At 38.0% G+C, this 15,919-nt stretch overlaps 1 long non-coding RNA gene across 1 annotated transcript; it reads right to left on the bottom strand.

Moving 5' to 3' along the window:
• On the bottom strand, window positions 1,123-3,688 carry LOC110264946. Its single transcript, XR_002351371.1, has 4 exons — window positions 3,582-3,688; window positions 3,444-3,513; window positions 3,071-3,239; window positions 1,123-1,173 (listed from the first exon to the last, which is right to left on the bottom strand). It is a non-coding gene; the product is annotated as an uncharacterized LOC110264946 (long non-coding RNA).

The following is a 15,919-nucleotide window of genomic DNA, read 5'->3' as shown; positions in this document are numbered from 1 at the left end:
CATAATCTAATCTGACATTGTGTGATTCTTGAGAAAATTATGGATATTTTTTTATCAAAATACTTCCATGCTTTTGAATTTGATGGATGCTCAAGAACACCTTTAAATTTGTGATTAAAATGCCATCGCATGTAAGGTACTTGTGTGCATTGAATCGTAAAGTCTTTTAAACGAGGTATAAGCGATAAATAGTGCATTTGTTTCAAAGGCACTTCTTTACCCTTTTTACCTATCTTGTACTTTGGAGAATAATAAAATTTACATTCCTTTCTTGGTATATCATCCTCCTTATAATACATCATACAACCATTAATGCAACAATCAATTTTTTTGCTTTTCGTGCCAAGTTTCAATACTAGTTTCTTTACTTCATAAAAATTAGAGACAAGTAAGTTATCCTTAAGTATCACTTCTTTCATAGCTTTTACAAATTCATCAAAGATTTGTTGAGATACATTCTCTTTAACTTTTGTACTCAACATTTTAACTGCCATTGATAATTCTGAATGACCAGCCATTTCTTAAATAATGGGCGCTGAATAGACCATAATAAATCATAAAATTTTTTAGCTTCTGCATCTAGAGACTCCTTGATGAGCAAATATTTAATATGCTTTTTGGCATCATTTTCATATAATTTTAGTTATGCTTTGTTTAAGTTTTATTCTATTTTCATAGGTTTTAGTGCAAAATTCACATTTTTGGATTCTGTCGGATTCTGACCTCCGTGCACTCGAAGGAACTTTTTTGGAGCTACAAAAGTCCAAATGGCGCACTCTCAATGGCATTGGAAATATAACATCCAGGGTTTCCAGAAATATATAATAGTCCATATTTTGCTCTGGAAATGAAGGTCCAAAACTGGCATTCAACGCCAGCACTTCACCTTCTTCCTGACGTTGGACGCCCAAAAGGGAGCGCTGGCATCCAACGCCCAAAAAGGAGTCCAAAGCTGGCGTTCAAGAAACCCGAGCCTCTAACAAGAATATAGAGGCACGGTTGAACCAGGCTAAACAGCTCTTGTCTGAACAGATAAGAGAAGAGTGCCAAGCTATCCGATAAAGGAGTACCCTGAACACCCAGTCTCAGAACAGTAAAAGGCAGGGAGAGGAAGAAATTGCAAAAGATGTAACACCCTAATTATCAGAATGTCACGCTTCCGGCTGCGCCACTCTGATAGCTCAGGTATTACGACAACTTCATATACTTAATAATAAAATAGGTTCCTTTGACTTGAAAATCGCATCATTGTTCTTTTTGAAAACCGGAAAAAGAATACTTTTTAAATAAAACAAAACAAACATATACATGTACAAAACTTCCTACTCAAGTATCTTATACATATTACATACATACAAATCATACAACTCCTATCCCTCTTACATAATATAATATTGATGGCGAGGGGTAAGTAAATAAAAACTAAACAGCATTATCGACTAAGTGAAACGCAATACAATCCTTCGTGAGCTTTTTCATCCGTCTCCTGAAAAGATAAAGCTGTAGGGGGTGAGAACCTAACCACACGGTCTCACCACAGAGTTTCAGAATTGTCATAATAAGATATTTAAAGAGAAATCTATTTTTAAGCTCAGTGATTATTGTTCATCCCTTGAATCTTTTAAAAACCAACAACTAGTCATCCAAAAACCCTTTTCGAAAATCAATATATAAGAATTCAGAACTCCAAAACCTTTCTTTTCTTATAAGAAAATCTTAATTAGAAACCAACTACGCAATCAATCAACACAATCATCAATTCAGTATCAAAGCTCATTCTCAAAAGTAGCACACCAAGACAAACACAAGCAAAACAGACAAGGAAAGCCCAGGTTTAGGTAGCAGTTATAGCAAATAGGTCAGGTAGCAGTTAATAACAGTTTAACAATTAGGCAAACCAAAACAAATTCAAACCCAAGCAAAGCATACAAATGCATATGATGCATGCCTGTCCTATGGCTAATGAGCTCATTTGTTGGTTATACAGCCAACCCGACAAGTCCAGTTTGCTAAACCCTTGGACTGTCCCAGACGTGCATCCCCATGAGTCTATGCATAGTTTTTTCTCATATATATATCAAATTGCTCAATGGAGGTACCATTCCCGGGAATTTATAAGTGCCCGGTCACCCTTACGTCGTAGGGTCAACAGAGTATCAAGTCTCAACCTGGAGCAAGTGGTGGCAAGCCACTGCGTCTAACCAGGAAAACTCATGTCTCAGATAATTGAAATAAATAAGCCAGATGAATATTTCAATCATAATTCATCAATATCCATATCATTCTCAATATCATCATTATTCATCAATTTATATCTCATTTCTAAATTCATTCAGCAATCATACTTTAACCAATCCTCATCCTCCTTCATTCAAATTCAATCATCATCATCCATCCTCCCATTCCGTTCATCAACAATCTCAGTTCAAAACATAATTCATTCTTTTCTAAATAAATCAAACTTAAAACATATATTTTTTTAAAACCAAATATTTTTAAATAATTACTTCAAATGAAACTTCCAATTTTATAAAATTTTAGCAGCATCTTTTCTAAAACTCGGACTCTACCACCCTTTTCCAGTCTCATCCAAACATTCTTCAAACCCTTTCTCAACCATTTCCAAATCTCAATCATTTTCCAAAACTCAACCAGTTCTAATATCAAATTATTTTCAAATCGAACCATTTTCAATAATAAATCTCTTTTTAAAATCAAACCAGCTCAAATATTAAACCATTTATAAAATCAGACTAACTCAAAATCAAACTCCTTCCAGAATCAATTTATTTTCATATATAAAATCATTTCCAAAGTCGATTCATTTACATTACCAAATTAATTCCAAAATCCAGAAAATCACTTTTCATAATAATCAAGTAAATAACTTTTCAAACCAATTTCTTATCAACAACCGTACACCACTCAAGCAATCAAGAAACCAATAATTCAGTCTAGTAAACAACCACATCCACAAGATAAACATAATCACAGAAGTATATTTTTTTGCGTCAATATCTATTTATAACAACTCTGTAACATAAAATAAATTTTTAAGAAAAACCCCTACCTCGATGTCGCAATCGCGTTATTTAACACAACAGTCCCGCTTAGTCTAAACTAACAGCAGCAGTGGCGATTCCATCACAACCGAGACGATGGCAGCATCACCAACTTTGATTACGCTCACAGCAACAACAATAGATTTTAATTTGATGGAATCAAACGCAAAAACAACTCTGAAAATTCAAGGTGACACCGAAACTAAAATGGAATTAAAACCATAACAAGCAGATAAACAAGAGCAAGGCAGTTTTGAGTATAAAAGTGAAACAGAGTCAGGAGAAAGGCTAGACCTAGGGCAGTGACACTAAACTTGAATTAGGGCAAGTCAACAGCAACGGTAGCAATACAGAATTGAACCAGAGCAGTGACGGTAATACCTCCGGTAGTAAGAGAACAACTAGATTCATCTCTAATGGTGGTGGTGGCGACGAATTCCAGCGACGGCGACTGTAACAAACATGCAACGACAATAAAGCTTCTGGAAACTTAAGAGAAATGAAACCAAAACTTAAAACCTTGACGACAGCGCTTTTTTCGGCGACGGCAGTTGGTTTCGAGCGGCAGAAGCTCGGCCAGAATCTTCGACTGGTTCAGCAGCAACGGCGATGGCTCCCTATCTTCTCTTTCATTCACATCTCCACTCTCTCAGATTAGATCGGTGACTGGTATGTGAAATTGTTACTCAGGTTGTGAATTATTGTTCGAAATTGATTCCCTGGCGATGGCACCAAAAACGGATGCACAGAACCATGGTCTAAACATATCTTCACAACTTCGCATAACTAACCAGCAAGTGCACTGGGTCGTCCAAGTAATACCTTACGTGAGTAAGGGTCGAATCCCACGGAGATTATTGGTATGAAGCAGCTATGGTCACCTTGTAAATCTCAGTCAGGCGGATATAAAATAGTTATGTAGTTTTCGAAATGTAGTAATAAAAGAAGGATAGAAATACTTATGTAAATCATTGGTGAGAATTTCAGATAAGCGTATGGAGATGCGATCGTTCCTCTGAACCTCCGCTTTCCTGCTGTCTTCATCCAATCAGTCTTACTCCTTTCTATGGCTGGCTTTATGCAAGGGCATCACCGTTGTCAGTGGCTACATCCCCTCCTCTTGTGAAAATGGTCCAAGATGCCCTGTCACGGCNTTCTATGATCCAAAGATAAAACTCAGGATGTCTAATACAATAGTAAAAAGTTCTATTTATACTAAACTAGTTACTAGGGTTTACTACTAAAAACATACTAAAAACAATGCCAAAAAGCGTACAAATTATCCGCTCATCAGTGACGGACCTCCAGCAGTGACGATGGAGCACGAGATGGTGGCGGCTGGGCTCGTCAACGACGGCAGCGACGATGAGGCTCGGCGACGGTGACGCACTGGTGGCGCTGGCTTCCCTTGGCGGCAACGGCACGCACAGCAACAGCGGCGCGAGTCCTTCTCCTTCTTCGCATCTCTCTTTGTCCAATCTCTCTCCTCTGGCGTAGGTGGCTGGCGCGACGGCAAGTTGGGCAGCGGTGAGGCACAGCTGGAGGTGATGGTTGGACGCGGTTTGGGTGGGGATACGACGGGGCACACAACGAGCTAGGCGCGGCGGCGAGGTTTCCTTCCCTCTCTTCCCGTTCAGCTCTCTCAGATCTCTCTCTTCTCCTGTCAACAGTGGTGGCGATGGCGGCAGTGACACCCACCGTGCCGCCTCTCTCTCTTTTCCCCCTTCCTTTCTTCTTCCCGCGGCCTTCCCCTCTCCTCTCTCCCCTTTCTTTTCTTTCCCTTTCCTCTCTTTTCTTTCTGTTCCTAAAGGCGGTTAGAGTTCTTGGGTAAAGGAGAAAATTATGGGTTAATTAGAGTTAGGGTTTACGAGGTTTAATTTGGAAATTAGGGTTTAATTTGGGACAAAAGTGAAATTAAGAATTTTGGGTAAATTGGGGTTTGGTAAATTTTAATAAAATTAAAGTATATTGTATAAATTTGAAATCTAATTTGATCTCTTAAAATTACTTTAAAAATACTACTTAATTATCAATTTACTAATCAGCTTTTAATCAAATATTCTAATTTAAAATTAGAAATAATATATTTTATTTTCTATTTATAAAATTAAAGTATTAAATTCTAAAATCTCAATTATTTAAATTAAATCATATAAAATTCTTATTCTTTTACAACTGTTAAGTTATATAATTTAAATATAGAAAATTACTCAATAATTATGAGATTAAGTAAAATTTTTAATTTAATTATCAAATCTTAACTTAATTATTTCTAATAAAACAATTTCTAAAAATAAAGACTTTAATGTTTAATTACTTTTCATAAAATAATTTCTAAAAATAAAGTCTTTAATGAATAAATAAATTGAGATTAACTCATAATAATATTTTTTTAAAAAAACCTGGGTCTTACAGAAGATGAACAAGCTACAGCCCCGGGTACCATCAGGGGCGTTGAACACCTAGAAAGGGATGGCATGAGCGTCCAACGCCCAGAAGGGGGCAGCCCAGGCGTTGAACGCCAGATACAGGGAGACCAAACACGTGTAAGTGTTGGGAACACCTCTCCTAAGCAAGTTGATAACCCTTCTTTAGGCACTATAGATACTCAACCTGCACCACTTATGGCCCTTGAGCACAAGGCCAAGTTACCATACTCTCAAAGACTCTAGAAAGCAGAAAAAGATAGGCAATTTGCCAAATTCTTAGAAGCTTTCAAGAAGTTGGAGATCAAAATCCCCTTTGCAGAGGCTCTTGAACAAATGCCTTCATATGCAAAGTTCATGAAGGAAATGCTGAATAACAAGAGGGATTGGAGGGAAGTAGAGATAGTGGTGCTTATTAAAGAGTGCAGTGCAGCCATTCAGAGGAACCTTCCTCTGAAACTGCAGAGACTCCCTAACACTCTTCTCAGAGACACAGAGGTGAATCTAAGAGAAGAGTGCAAGGCCTTGATTAGGACCAAGGAGGCTGAGCCTAAAGTGGTACACACTGTTGAGGAACTAAATCAAGAAGAGTCTGGAAGCACATTGTTGCACATACCTCTTATGGGAAGAAAGCCTGAAGTACCACACCCTCAGATGCCCCAAAAGGAGACCTAGGACGAGCACTACTCACAATCCTTAGAAGACTCTAAAAAGATGCAAATCAATTCATTTTGCTGAGGTTTTAAAGCAATGGTTTCTATCTACTGGAAGAAACCTCTCTGATGCTGAGAGAAGTGAATTAGTGATGAGGTTACAGAAGGATTACATGATTATCAAGGTCTTTAAACCTCCACTACCCCCTGACAAGGGAGGTACTTCCATGAAGAGTACAATACTAAAACCTCCTCCCTTGGTGAAAACTCATATAGTTTTCCCAGACATCAAACTTAAGTTTGGTGTTGGGCAGTCACCACCCACTAAGGAGGACGGTCCCAAGAGAAAGATGCATAGGGGATGGAGAAACAATACAACCCCTACCCTAACAAGCAAGGAGAATCAAGCTGATCACACTAAAAGAAAGCTTGTTAGGAGGAATTCAAATCTGAGGGCACTAATCTCCTCCTCTTCTCCCATGGAGTTATTTCTGTTAACCAACTAGAAGAAGAGAAAGAAATTCAACAATCAAGTGTCAAGCTAATGACATTAAAGAAGCACTTGTTGGGAGTCAAACCAACCATGATTAAAGTATTTCGTTCTTTCTTTAGTTTAATTCTATTTTTTTTTAGTTTATCTTAGTTGTTTTCTTTGCTTTTTAAAGTTTGTGATCATGTGGAGTAGTCAGAACAGCGACAAAGACATTCATAGATGGAAATAGAACACCCTGGAGTAAGTCCCTTGTTGGTGTGAATGCCAGTCAAGGAGGCAAGAGGGGTGTTCAATGCCCAAAAAGGGTGAGAAAGCTGACGTTGAACACCAAGGGAGGAATCCCAACTGGGCGTTCAACGGCCAAGATGGAGCGAAGACCTGGCATTGAACACTAGGAAGGGAGTCCCTCCCGAGCATTCAACGCCCTATATAGAGTAGGAAGTTGGCGTTGAACGCCAGCCAGGGAGCAGAGGCTGGGCATTCAATGCCCTATGGGAGGCAAAAACCTAGCGTTGAACGCCAGCCATGGAGTAGAGGCTGGGCATTCAACACCCACAAGGGAGCAGGGAATTCGAATCTCCTAGCCTCTCACAACTAGTGGGTCCCACAGAATCTCCACCTACCCCACCTACCTCACCCTCTATCTCTCCCTCTTTCTTCTTCTTCTACTCTATTCCTCCCTTTTTGTTCTTATTTGCTCGAAGACGAGCAAAGTTCTTAAGTTTGATGTTGCAAAAGCTTTTCTTTTTGACTTCTACCATCCCTAAGTATGGCACCAAAGACTAGTGAAACCTCAAGGAAGTGGAAGGGAAAGGCACTTGCCTCCACTTCCCTCACCTCATTTGTCACCTATGCAATTCAGCTGGAATTATCATAGAAGAGGACAAGCCCATCACTAAAAGAAGGATGGAGCATGTTTGAGAGTCGGCACATGGACCAAAGCAAGATCATGTGGAGCCGCCTCAATAGGAAATCCCTGAGATGTCTCAAGGGATGTATTTTCCTCCCCAAAATTTTTGGGATCAACTGAACACCTCTCTGGGAGAGTGGAGTTCAAACATAGATCAACTGAGGTTAGACCACCAAGAGCAGTCCACCATCCTCCATGAGATAAGAGAAGATCAAAGAACCATGAGGGAAGAGCAACAAAGACAAGGACGAGACATAGAGGTGCTTAAACGCTCCATTGGATCCACTAGAGGGAGTAGCAGCCACCGTCACTAAGGTGGTCCCGTTCCCTTAAATCACCTTGCTTATGTTATTTTTCTGTTTTCCATGTGTTTGTCTTATTGTCTATTTCTAGTACATGATCATCTTTATTTATGCCTTAAGACTATGAAATATTCTATGCATCTTTCACCTTACTTAAAAGAAAATTTATTTGAAAAAGAATAGGGAGATACATGAATATCGAGTTATATAATAAGAATAGTTCAATTATTTTGATGTGGTGGCATTGCTTTTAATCTCTGAATGCATGAAATAAACAGTGCATATTTGATGCTAGAGTTAAGAATGTTGGCTCTTGAAAGAATGATGAAAAAGGAGAAGTATTATTGGTAATCTGAAAAATCCAAAATGATTAATTCTTGAAGCAAGAAAAAGCAGTAAAAAGCAAAAAGCAATAAAAGGAAAAAATATATATGCAAAAAAAAATAGAAAGAAAAAGAAAAAGAAAAAGCCAATAGTTCTTTAAACCAAAAGTCAAGAGCAAGGGTCCAAAGCTTTGAGCATCAATGGTTAGAAGGGTCTAAAAGAAACAAAATCTTGGCCTAAACAGTTCAAATGAGCTGCTTCCCTAACTATATGCTTGTGGTGTGAAAGTGTCAAGTGAAAAACTTGAGACTGAGCAGTTAAAGTCATGATCCAAAACAAAAAGAGTGTGCCTTAGAACTCTGGACACCACTGTCTGGGGATTCTAGCAAAGCTGAATCATAATCCGAAAGGGTTCACCCAGTTAAATGTCTGTGGCGTTTATGTATCCGGTGGTAATACTGGAAAACAAAGCGCTTAGGGCCACGGCCAAGATTCAAAAGAAGCTGTGTTCAAGAATCAAGAAAAAATAAACTAGGAGGGTCAATAATATCATCCGGATTCTAAGTTCCTAAAGATGCCAATACTTCTGAGCTTCAAAGAAAAGTGAGATGCCAAAACTATTCAGAAGTAAATAGCCACCAGTCTCGCTCATCTAATTGAAACTGAGCTTCATTGAAAACTTTGAGATTTATTGTATCCTTCTCTTATTTTTAATCCTACTTTATTTTTGGTTGCTTGGAGACAAGCAAACAGTTTAAGTTTGGTATTCTAATGAGCGGATATTTTATCGCTTTTTGGCATCATTTTCATATAGTTTTAGTTAAGTTTTGTTTAAGTTTTATTCTACTTTCATAGGTTTTAGTGCAAAATTCATATTTTTTGATTTTACTTTGAGTTTTTGCATTTTATGATGATTTCAGGTAATTTCTGGCTGAAATTGAGGAGCTTTGGAAAAAGTCTGATTCAGAGACAGAGAAAGGACTGCAGATGCTGTCGGGTTCTGATCTCTGTGCACTCGAAGGAGCATCGTTGGAGCTATAGAAGTTCAAATGTCATGCTCTCAATGACATTAGAAAGCTAACATTCAGGGCTTTCCAGCAATATATAATACTTCATACTTTGCTCTGGAAATAAAGGTCCAAAACTGGTGTTCAACGCCAGCACTTCACCCTCTTCCTGGCGCTGGACGCCCAAAAGAGAGCAGCTGGCATCCAACGCCCAAAAAGGAGTCCAAAGCTGGAGTTCAATGCCCAAGAAGGGTACTAGCTCGTGGAGTCACCCTTAGCTCAGCCCAAACACTCACCAAGTGGACCCCAGAAGTGGATTTTCGCACTATCAACCTAGTTTATCTTATTTCTGTAATCCTTAGTTATTAGATTAGTATATATAGGAGAAGATCACCCATGTTTAGGATCTTCTACCTCATCTTTGTCCATTCGAATACACTAATACTTTCTGTACAGTATGAGTCACTAACCTCCTAGGTTAAGGTTAGGAGCTCTGCTGATTCTTATGGATTAATAATATCATTGTTCTATTTCAATCTATGCTTGATTCCATTCTAAGAGGTATCTTCGTTCCTCATCCTAATGAATTGGGAGTGTAACTTAACCGTCATCCCTATTCTACATGGGTTCTTGCGAGTCCTTGACGAGATAGTATTGAACCACAAGCTTGATTATACATCTCTTAGACGGCTAATCCACGACTTCGTTGGGGACTTGGAGACATCAGTTCAGCCGAGGTACAGGGCGATTAGGGCCTCTGTGGTATAGGCTAGAATCATAGAGCAACATTCTCTGATCCAGAAGATCCGACCTTGTCTGTGGCATTTTGAGTAGGATCACCAAGGGAATGGACTGCAGGAGCTTCACCCCCGTTTAGATTGGATAACCACTGAACTGGCGTTTGATCTGAAGCAGAGGAGATTAATGACCATTGACCTTGCGTTAATCACTTACAGCCTGCTGTGAAATGAATCATCAGAAGTTGAAGTAGACCGAGAGAAAAGTTGATCCAGAAGGAGGAAGCATCTCCGAAGCCTCAACCGTTCTTATATCACTGAATTCACACCAATTAAGTAATTATATCTTTATTCTATTTTTATGCGTTTTTCCACAACAACTGTATTTTCTATCCGCCTGACTAAGATCTATAAGATAGCCATTGCTTGCTCAAACCAACAATCTCCGTGGGATCAACCCTCAATCACCTGAGGTATTACTAGGACGACCTGGTGCACTTGCCGGTATATCTGTGCGAATATTGCGGAGTCAATTTCGTGCACCACTCCTCTATGTGTTCTTCAAATTGACTCATCAATTCTGGTCCAGTAGCATCAACTACCATTGATTCATATGAACTTTTTATTGGCACACTAGCATGCGGAGAAGAACACGTGCCATCTTGATTATTATGATCTACATTCAAATACAATGGACTCTCTCCATGTGAATTCCAACACCAATATCTTGGCATGAAATAATTTTTAAATAAATATAGTAAAATCTCATATGGAGTTGAGAAAACTTTATTTTTATGCTTGTTGCAAAGACATCTAAGTACACCGCCGTCAACTACAAATTGAGGTTATTTTATAACTGTATCAATAAAATGTCCAACACTATTAACAAATTTTTGTTGTAATCCTCCTTGATTTGGCAAATTTCTATTATACATCCACTTTCAATGCTTTAGAATTTTCACATCTACATATAAATCATATTAAAAATTAGATTAATTAAATTATATTTTTATGAAATAACCAACTATGAGTAAAATCAATTTAATTTTACAAAATTATAACATTATATTTTGATAAATAACAAATTATCTCAAAATCCATAAGAGATAAGTCGCATACATAAAGTTATTGAAATAGCACAAACAAAATTATATACCTTTAAAAATGCTCTTATAGTAAAAAAAAATGCACCACACTTTACAGATAATTTAATTTACTATTGGAAAAAATAAGGATGTTATACTATTTCTTTTAGTATTAAATAATAAATAAATTATTAAATATATAAATGAGAAATTCGTATATCTAGAGGTGTTTATGGTTCAATTTTTTTCATAAACTGAATTGAAACTGCACTAAACAGTTTAAAAAATTGAACTAAATTATTTTTTCATATAGAAACTGACTTTAAACTAGTTTATAATGTAATGCTCCATTTTATACTGGTTTATTTGCTAAAACTAATTTTTAACATATAAAAAAATTAATTTTAACCTCTCTTTCCCATTTTTCTTTCACCTCTCTGAAATTTTTTTATTTAAATTAACTAAATATATTATTTATCGAAATTCATAATACACAGAATATTTACTAAGACAGGTTACTTTACACATCTTGTGTACTGTAACCCAAAGCACATTAAACACATATCTCGGGTATTCAGTTCCCTAAATATGATTCAACAAAAATTGAACGTATCTCGAGTACACTCGAGATATGGTACAACTGCGAAATTGTGCTTAAACTGAGTACTCAGTATCCAGGATATGGGCATGATGATTTTTATGCCATTGTATCCTTATAACAATTAAAAAAACGTTGGTTTTAATATTATTGCAGTAAAATTAGATACTAGTTTTATGTGGTTTAAAACTAAATTGAACCATAAAAATTTAAAAAATAATTTTTAATAAATTGATTTTTACAAAAAAAAAATGAGCGTTAGTAGACACAATGATAGTTACAAAACAAGAACTTACCTATGTAATTTTTTTTTTCAAGAGATTTCTTTAGCAAACTAATCCAGATACCCGTAGCTCAAAAGAAAAATTCATCGTACTCCCTACATTAAGATTATATATATATATATCGTTCCATGCCTCATTTTAAAGAGAACCTCAAAATGGCCATAATACTTCCCAAAAATCAAAATTCTTGATCATGAAATCCTAAGATTTCATTGACTAATAGAGTTATCAAATAAGTTAAAATTATAATTGATTTCAAAATTTGTATATTTTGTAATAATTATGTTGAGTATTATCCAACAAATTGTTATATATAAGTGTTGCTTCATATATTTATTTATCTATTGATTAAATAATTGTGTCATGCATGTAGAAATTATATAAACACCTTAAAGAATTTGGAAAAAAAATTTATTTAGGATCTTAATTGAAACCTATCAACATGCATCACCAAATAGAACGTTTATGCCAATTGAACGTTTAAGCAATTATAAATACATTTAGATCAAATTAATATTAAATTTGATTTTACTAAATATTTATCTTTCAAGATTATTATATAAAGATTCAAAAACATAACTTAATTCAAATAATTCAAAATTAAATTTAAAATATATGTAGTTGTTTCAAAGCCACCTCTTTACTCTACACCAAAAAGCCAAACTTTATTCAAAACCGTCCTTTTGGTTTCAATTTTTGACCTCCTTCTCAAAAACTGCTCTGCCTCACAGTTTACAGAGCCCTCACATACTCACACTGCTCTACCTCCTGCCTATGGCTACCGCCGATCTTCCGGGTCGCACTCTAGCCAGCCTTTGACCTCACAACTCAGGCGTCCTCCACCTTCTCTCGTGCTTTGCAGTCATAGGTTACAGAGCCCTAACTCGCTCACACTACTCTACCTCCTATCTGTGGCCGCCTCCGATCCTTCGATCTCAGACCTTGCACCTTCGCTAGCCTCCGACTTCACACCTCAGGCGACCTCCACCCTCGTGGTTCGCTCTCACATGTCACAACACTCACTCACTCACGTTACTTTGCCTCCTACATGTATCTGCCTCCTCCGGTCTCAGACCTCCCACCCCCGCCAGCCTCCGACCCTTGCCACTTGGCATCTTTGTGCGTCCTTTGCCAACTCTTAATTTTTTGTGAGTAGTGATGTGGTTCTTGTTTGTTTCTAATGAGCGGATATTTTATACGCTTTTTGGCATCATTTTCATATAGTTTTAGTTATGTTTTGTTTAAGTTTTATTATATTTTCATAGGTTTTAATGCAAAATTCACATTTTTGAATTCTACTTTGAGTTTGTGTTTTCATGTGATTTCAGGTAATTTTTGGCTAAAATTGAGGAGTTTTGGCAAAGTCCGATTCAGAGGCATGGAAAGCGTAGCAGATGCTGTCAGATTCTGACCTCCATGCATTCAAACGATCATTACTGGAGCTACAAAGGTCGAAATGATGGGTTCTTAACGGAGTTGAAAATTTAACTTCTAGAGCTTTCCAGCAATATATAATGGTCTATACTTTTCTTCGAATGAGCCTTCCCACATTGGGCGTTGAACGCCAAGGAGTTACCCCTTGCTGGCGTTCAACGCCCCAAAGAGACAAGGAAGCCAGCGTTCAATGCCAGTCACCCCCTTTTGGGAGTTCAACGCCCACCAAGGCACAAGGCAATGTGGATCAACCCCTCAATGGGTGTTTGGTGCACGAAATTGTGATGTCCAGGCTCAAACAATCCCTGGCAATGTGAGCAACTTGGTACGTGCAATCGTGATTACGCTTTGATTATGTAGAATTTATGGCTCTTTCTTTCCCTGGCAATGGCGCCAAGAGCATGGTGCCAATACCATGGTTCACAACTTCGATACAACTAACCAACAAGTGCACTGGGTCATCCAAGTAATACCTTACGTGAGTAAGGGTCGAATCCCACGGAGATTGTTGGTATGAAGCAAGCTATGGTCACCTTGCAAATCTCAGTTAGGCAGATATAAATTGATAATTGTGTTTTCGAATAATAATTAATAGAATAGGGATAGAGGTACTTATGTAAATCATTGGTAGGAATTTCAGATAAGCGAATGGAGATGCTTTTCGTTCCTCTGAACCTCTGCTTTCCTGCTATCTTCATCCAATCAGTCTTACTCCTTTCCATGGCTGGCTTTATGTGATACATCACCACTGTCAATGGCTACTTTCGGTCATCTCTCGGGAAAATGATCCAATGCCCTGTCACAGCACGGCTAATCGTCTGGAGGCATCACCCTTGTCAATGGCTTCATCTTATCCTCTCAGTGAATAATATGCTCACGCACCCTGTCACGGCACGGCTATTCATCTGTTGGTTCTCGACCATGCTGAAATAGGATTTACTATCCTTTTGCGTCTGTCACTAACGCCCTGCAATCGTGAGTTAGGAGCTCGTCACAGTCATTCAATCATTGAATCCTACTCGGAATACCACAGACAAGGTTTAGACTTTCCGGATTCTCTTGAATGCCGCCATCATTCTGGCTTACGCCACGAAGATTCCGGTTAAGAGATCTAAGAGATTTTCATTCTAGCTTATTTCATGTAGAACAGAAGTGTTTGTCAGGCACGCGTTCATAAGGGAGAAGGATGATGAGCGTCACACATAATCATCACCTTCATCACGTTCTTGGGTGCGAATGGATATCTTAGAAGCGAAATAAGATGAATTGAATAGAAAACAGTAGTACTTTGCATTAATCTTTGAGGAACAGCAGAGCTCCACACCTTAATCTATGGAGTGTAGAAACTCTACCGTATGAAAATACATAAGTGAAAGGTCCAGGCATGGCCGAGATGGCCAGCCCCCAAAACGTGATCAAAGGATCATAAGGTAATCCAAAGATGACTAATACAATAGTAAAAGGTCCTATTTATAATAAACTAGTCACTAGGGTTTACATGAGTAAGTAATTGATGCATAAATCCACTTCCGGGGCCCACTTGGTGTGTGCTTGGGCTGGGCTTGAGTGTTGCACGTGCAGAGGTCCTTCTTGGAGTTGAACGCCAGCTTTTGTGCCAGTTTGGGCGTTCAACTCTGATTTTGGCTCCTTTTCTGGCGCTGGACGCCAGATTTGGGCAGAGAGCTGGCGTTGAACGCCAGTTTACGTCGTCTATTCTTAGCCAAAGTATGGACTATTATATATTTCTGAAAAGCCCTGGATGTCTACTTTCCAACGCAATTGGAAGCGCGCCATTTTGAGTTCTGTAGCTCCAGAAAATCTACTTTGAGTGCAGGGAGGTCAGAATCCAACAGCATCAGCAGTCCTTCTTCAACCTCTGAATCTGATTTTTGCTCAAGTCCCTCAATTTCAGCCAGAAAATACCTGAAATCACAGAAAAACACACAAACTCATAGTAAAGTCCAGAAATGTGAATTTAACATAAAAACTAATGAAAACATCCCTAAAAGTAACTAGATCCTACTAAAAACATACTAAAAATAATGTCAAAAAGCGTATAAATTATCCGCTCATCAGTGTTCAACGCCCATTCCTCAAGTTGGACGCCAAGCTCAGCCCAAGCACTCAACCAAAGTGGGCCCAAGGATGGATTTTCGCACTTCTAGTCTAGTCTATCATACTTTCTGTACTTCTTAGTTATTAGATTAGTATATATAGAACAAAGATCACCCATATTTAGGACTTTTGATCTTTTGCCCATTCGGACATTTTACTATTACTTTCTGTAAGCTGTGAGCGATTAAACCTCCTAAGTTAGGGTTAGGAGCTCTGCTGATTCTCATGGATTAATAATATTACTGTTTCTATTTCAATATAGGCTTGATTCCATTCTCTTGTGCATTTTTGTTCTTCATCTCATGAATTGAGGATGAACCGTGACATTCATCCTTGTTCTACATGGGTTCCGTGTAGCATTGAACCACAGCTAGAGAGTGCACTGCTGATTCCAAGAATGTGCCTAGGCGAATTTGGATAAGTGACATAAAATCCCGTTGACTATGGGTTACTAAGGTCTCTGGAGCATTAAGGCTAGAGTTTGAGAAG

Source organism: Arachis ipaensis, chromosome B07 (genome assembly GCF_000816755.2).
Source record: "Arachis ipaensis cultivar K30076 chromosome B07, Araip1.1, whole genome shotgun sequence".
NCBI classification, from domain to species: Eukaryota; Viridiplantae; Streptophyta; class Magnoliopsida; order Fabales; family Fabaceae; genus Arachis; species Arachis ipaensis.
The sequence above is the reverse complement of the archived record's forward strand: the minus strand, read 5'-3'. Positions and strand labels throughout refer to the sequence as shown.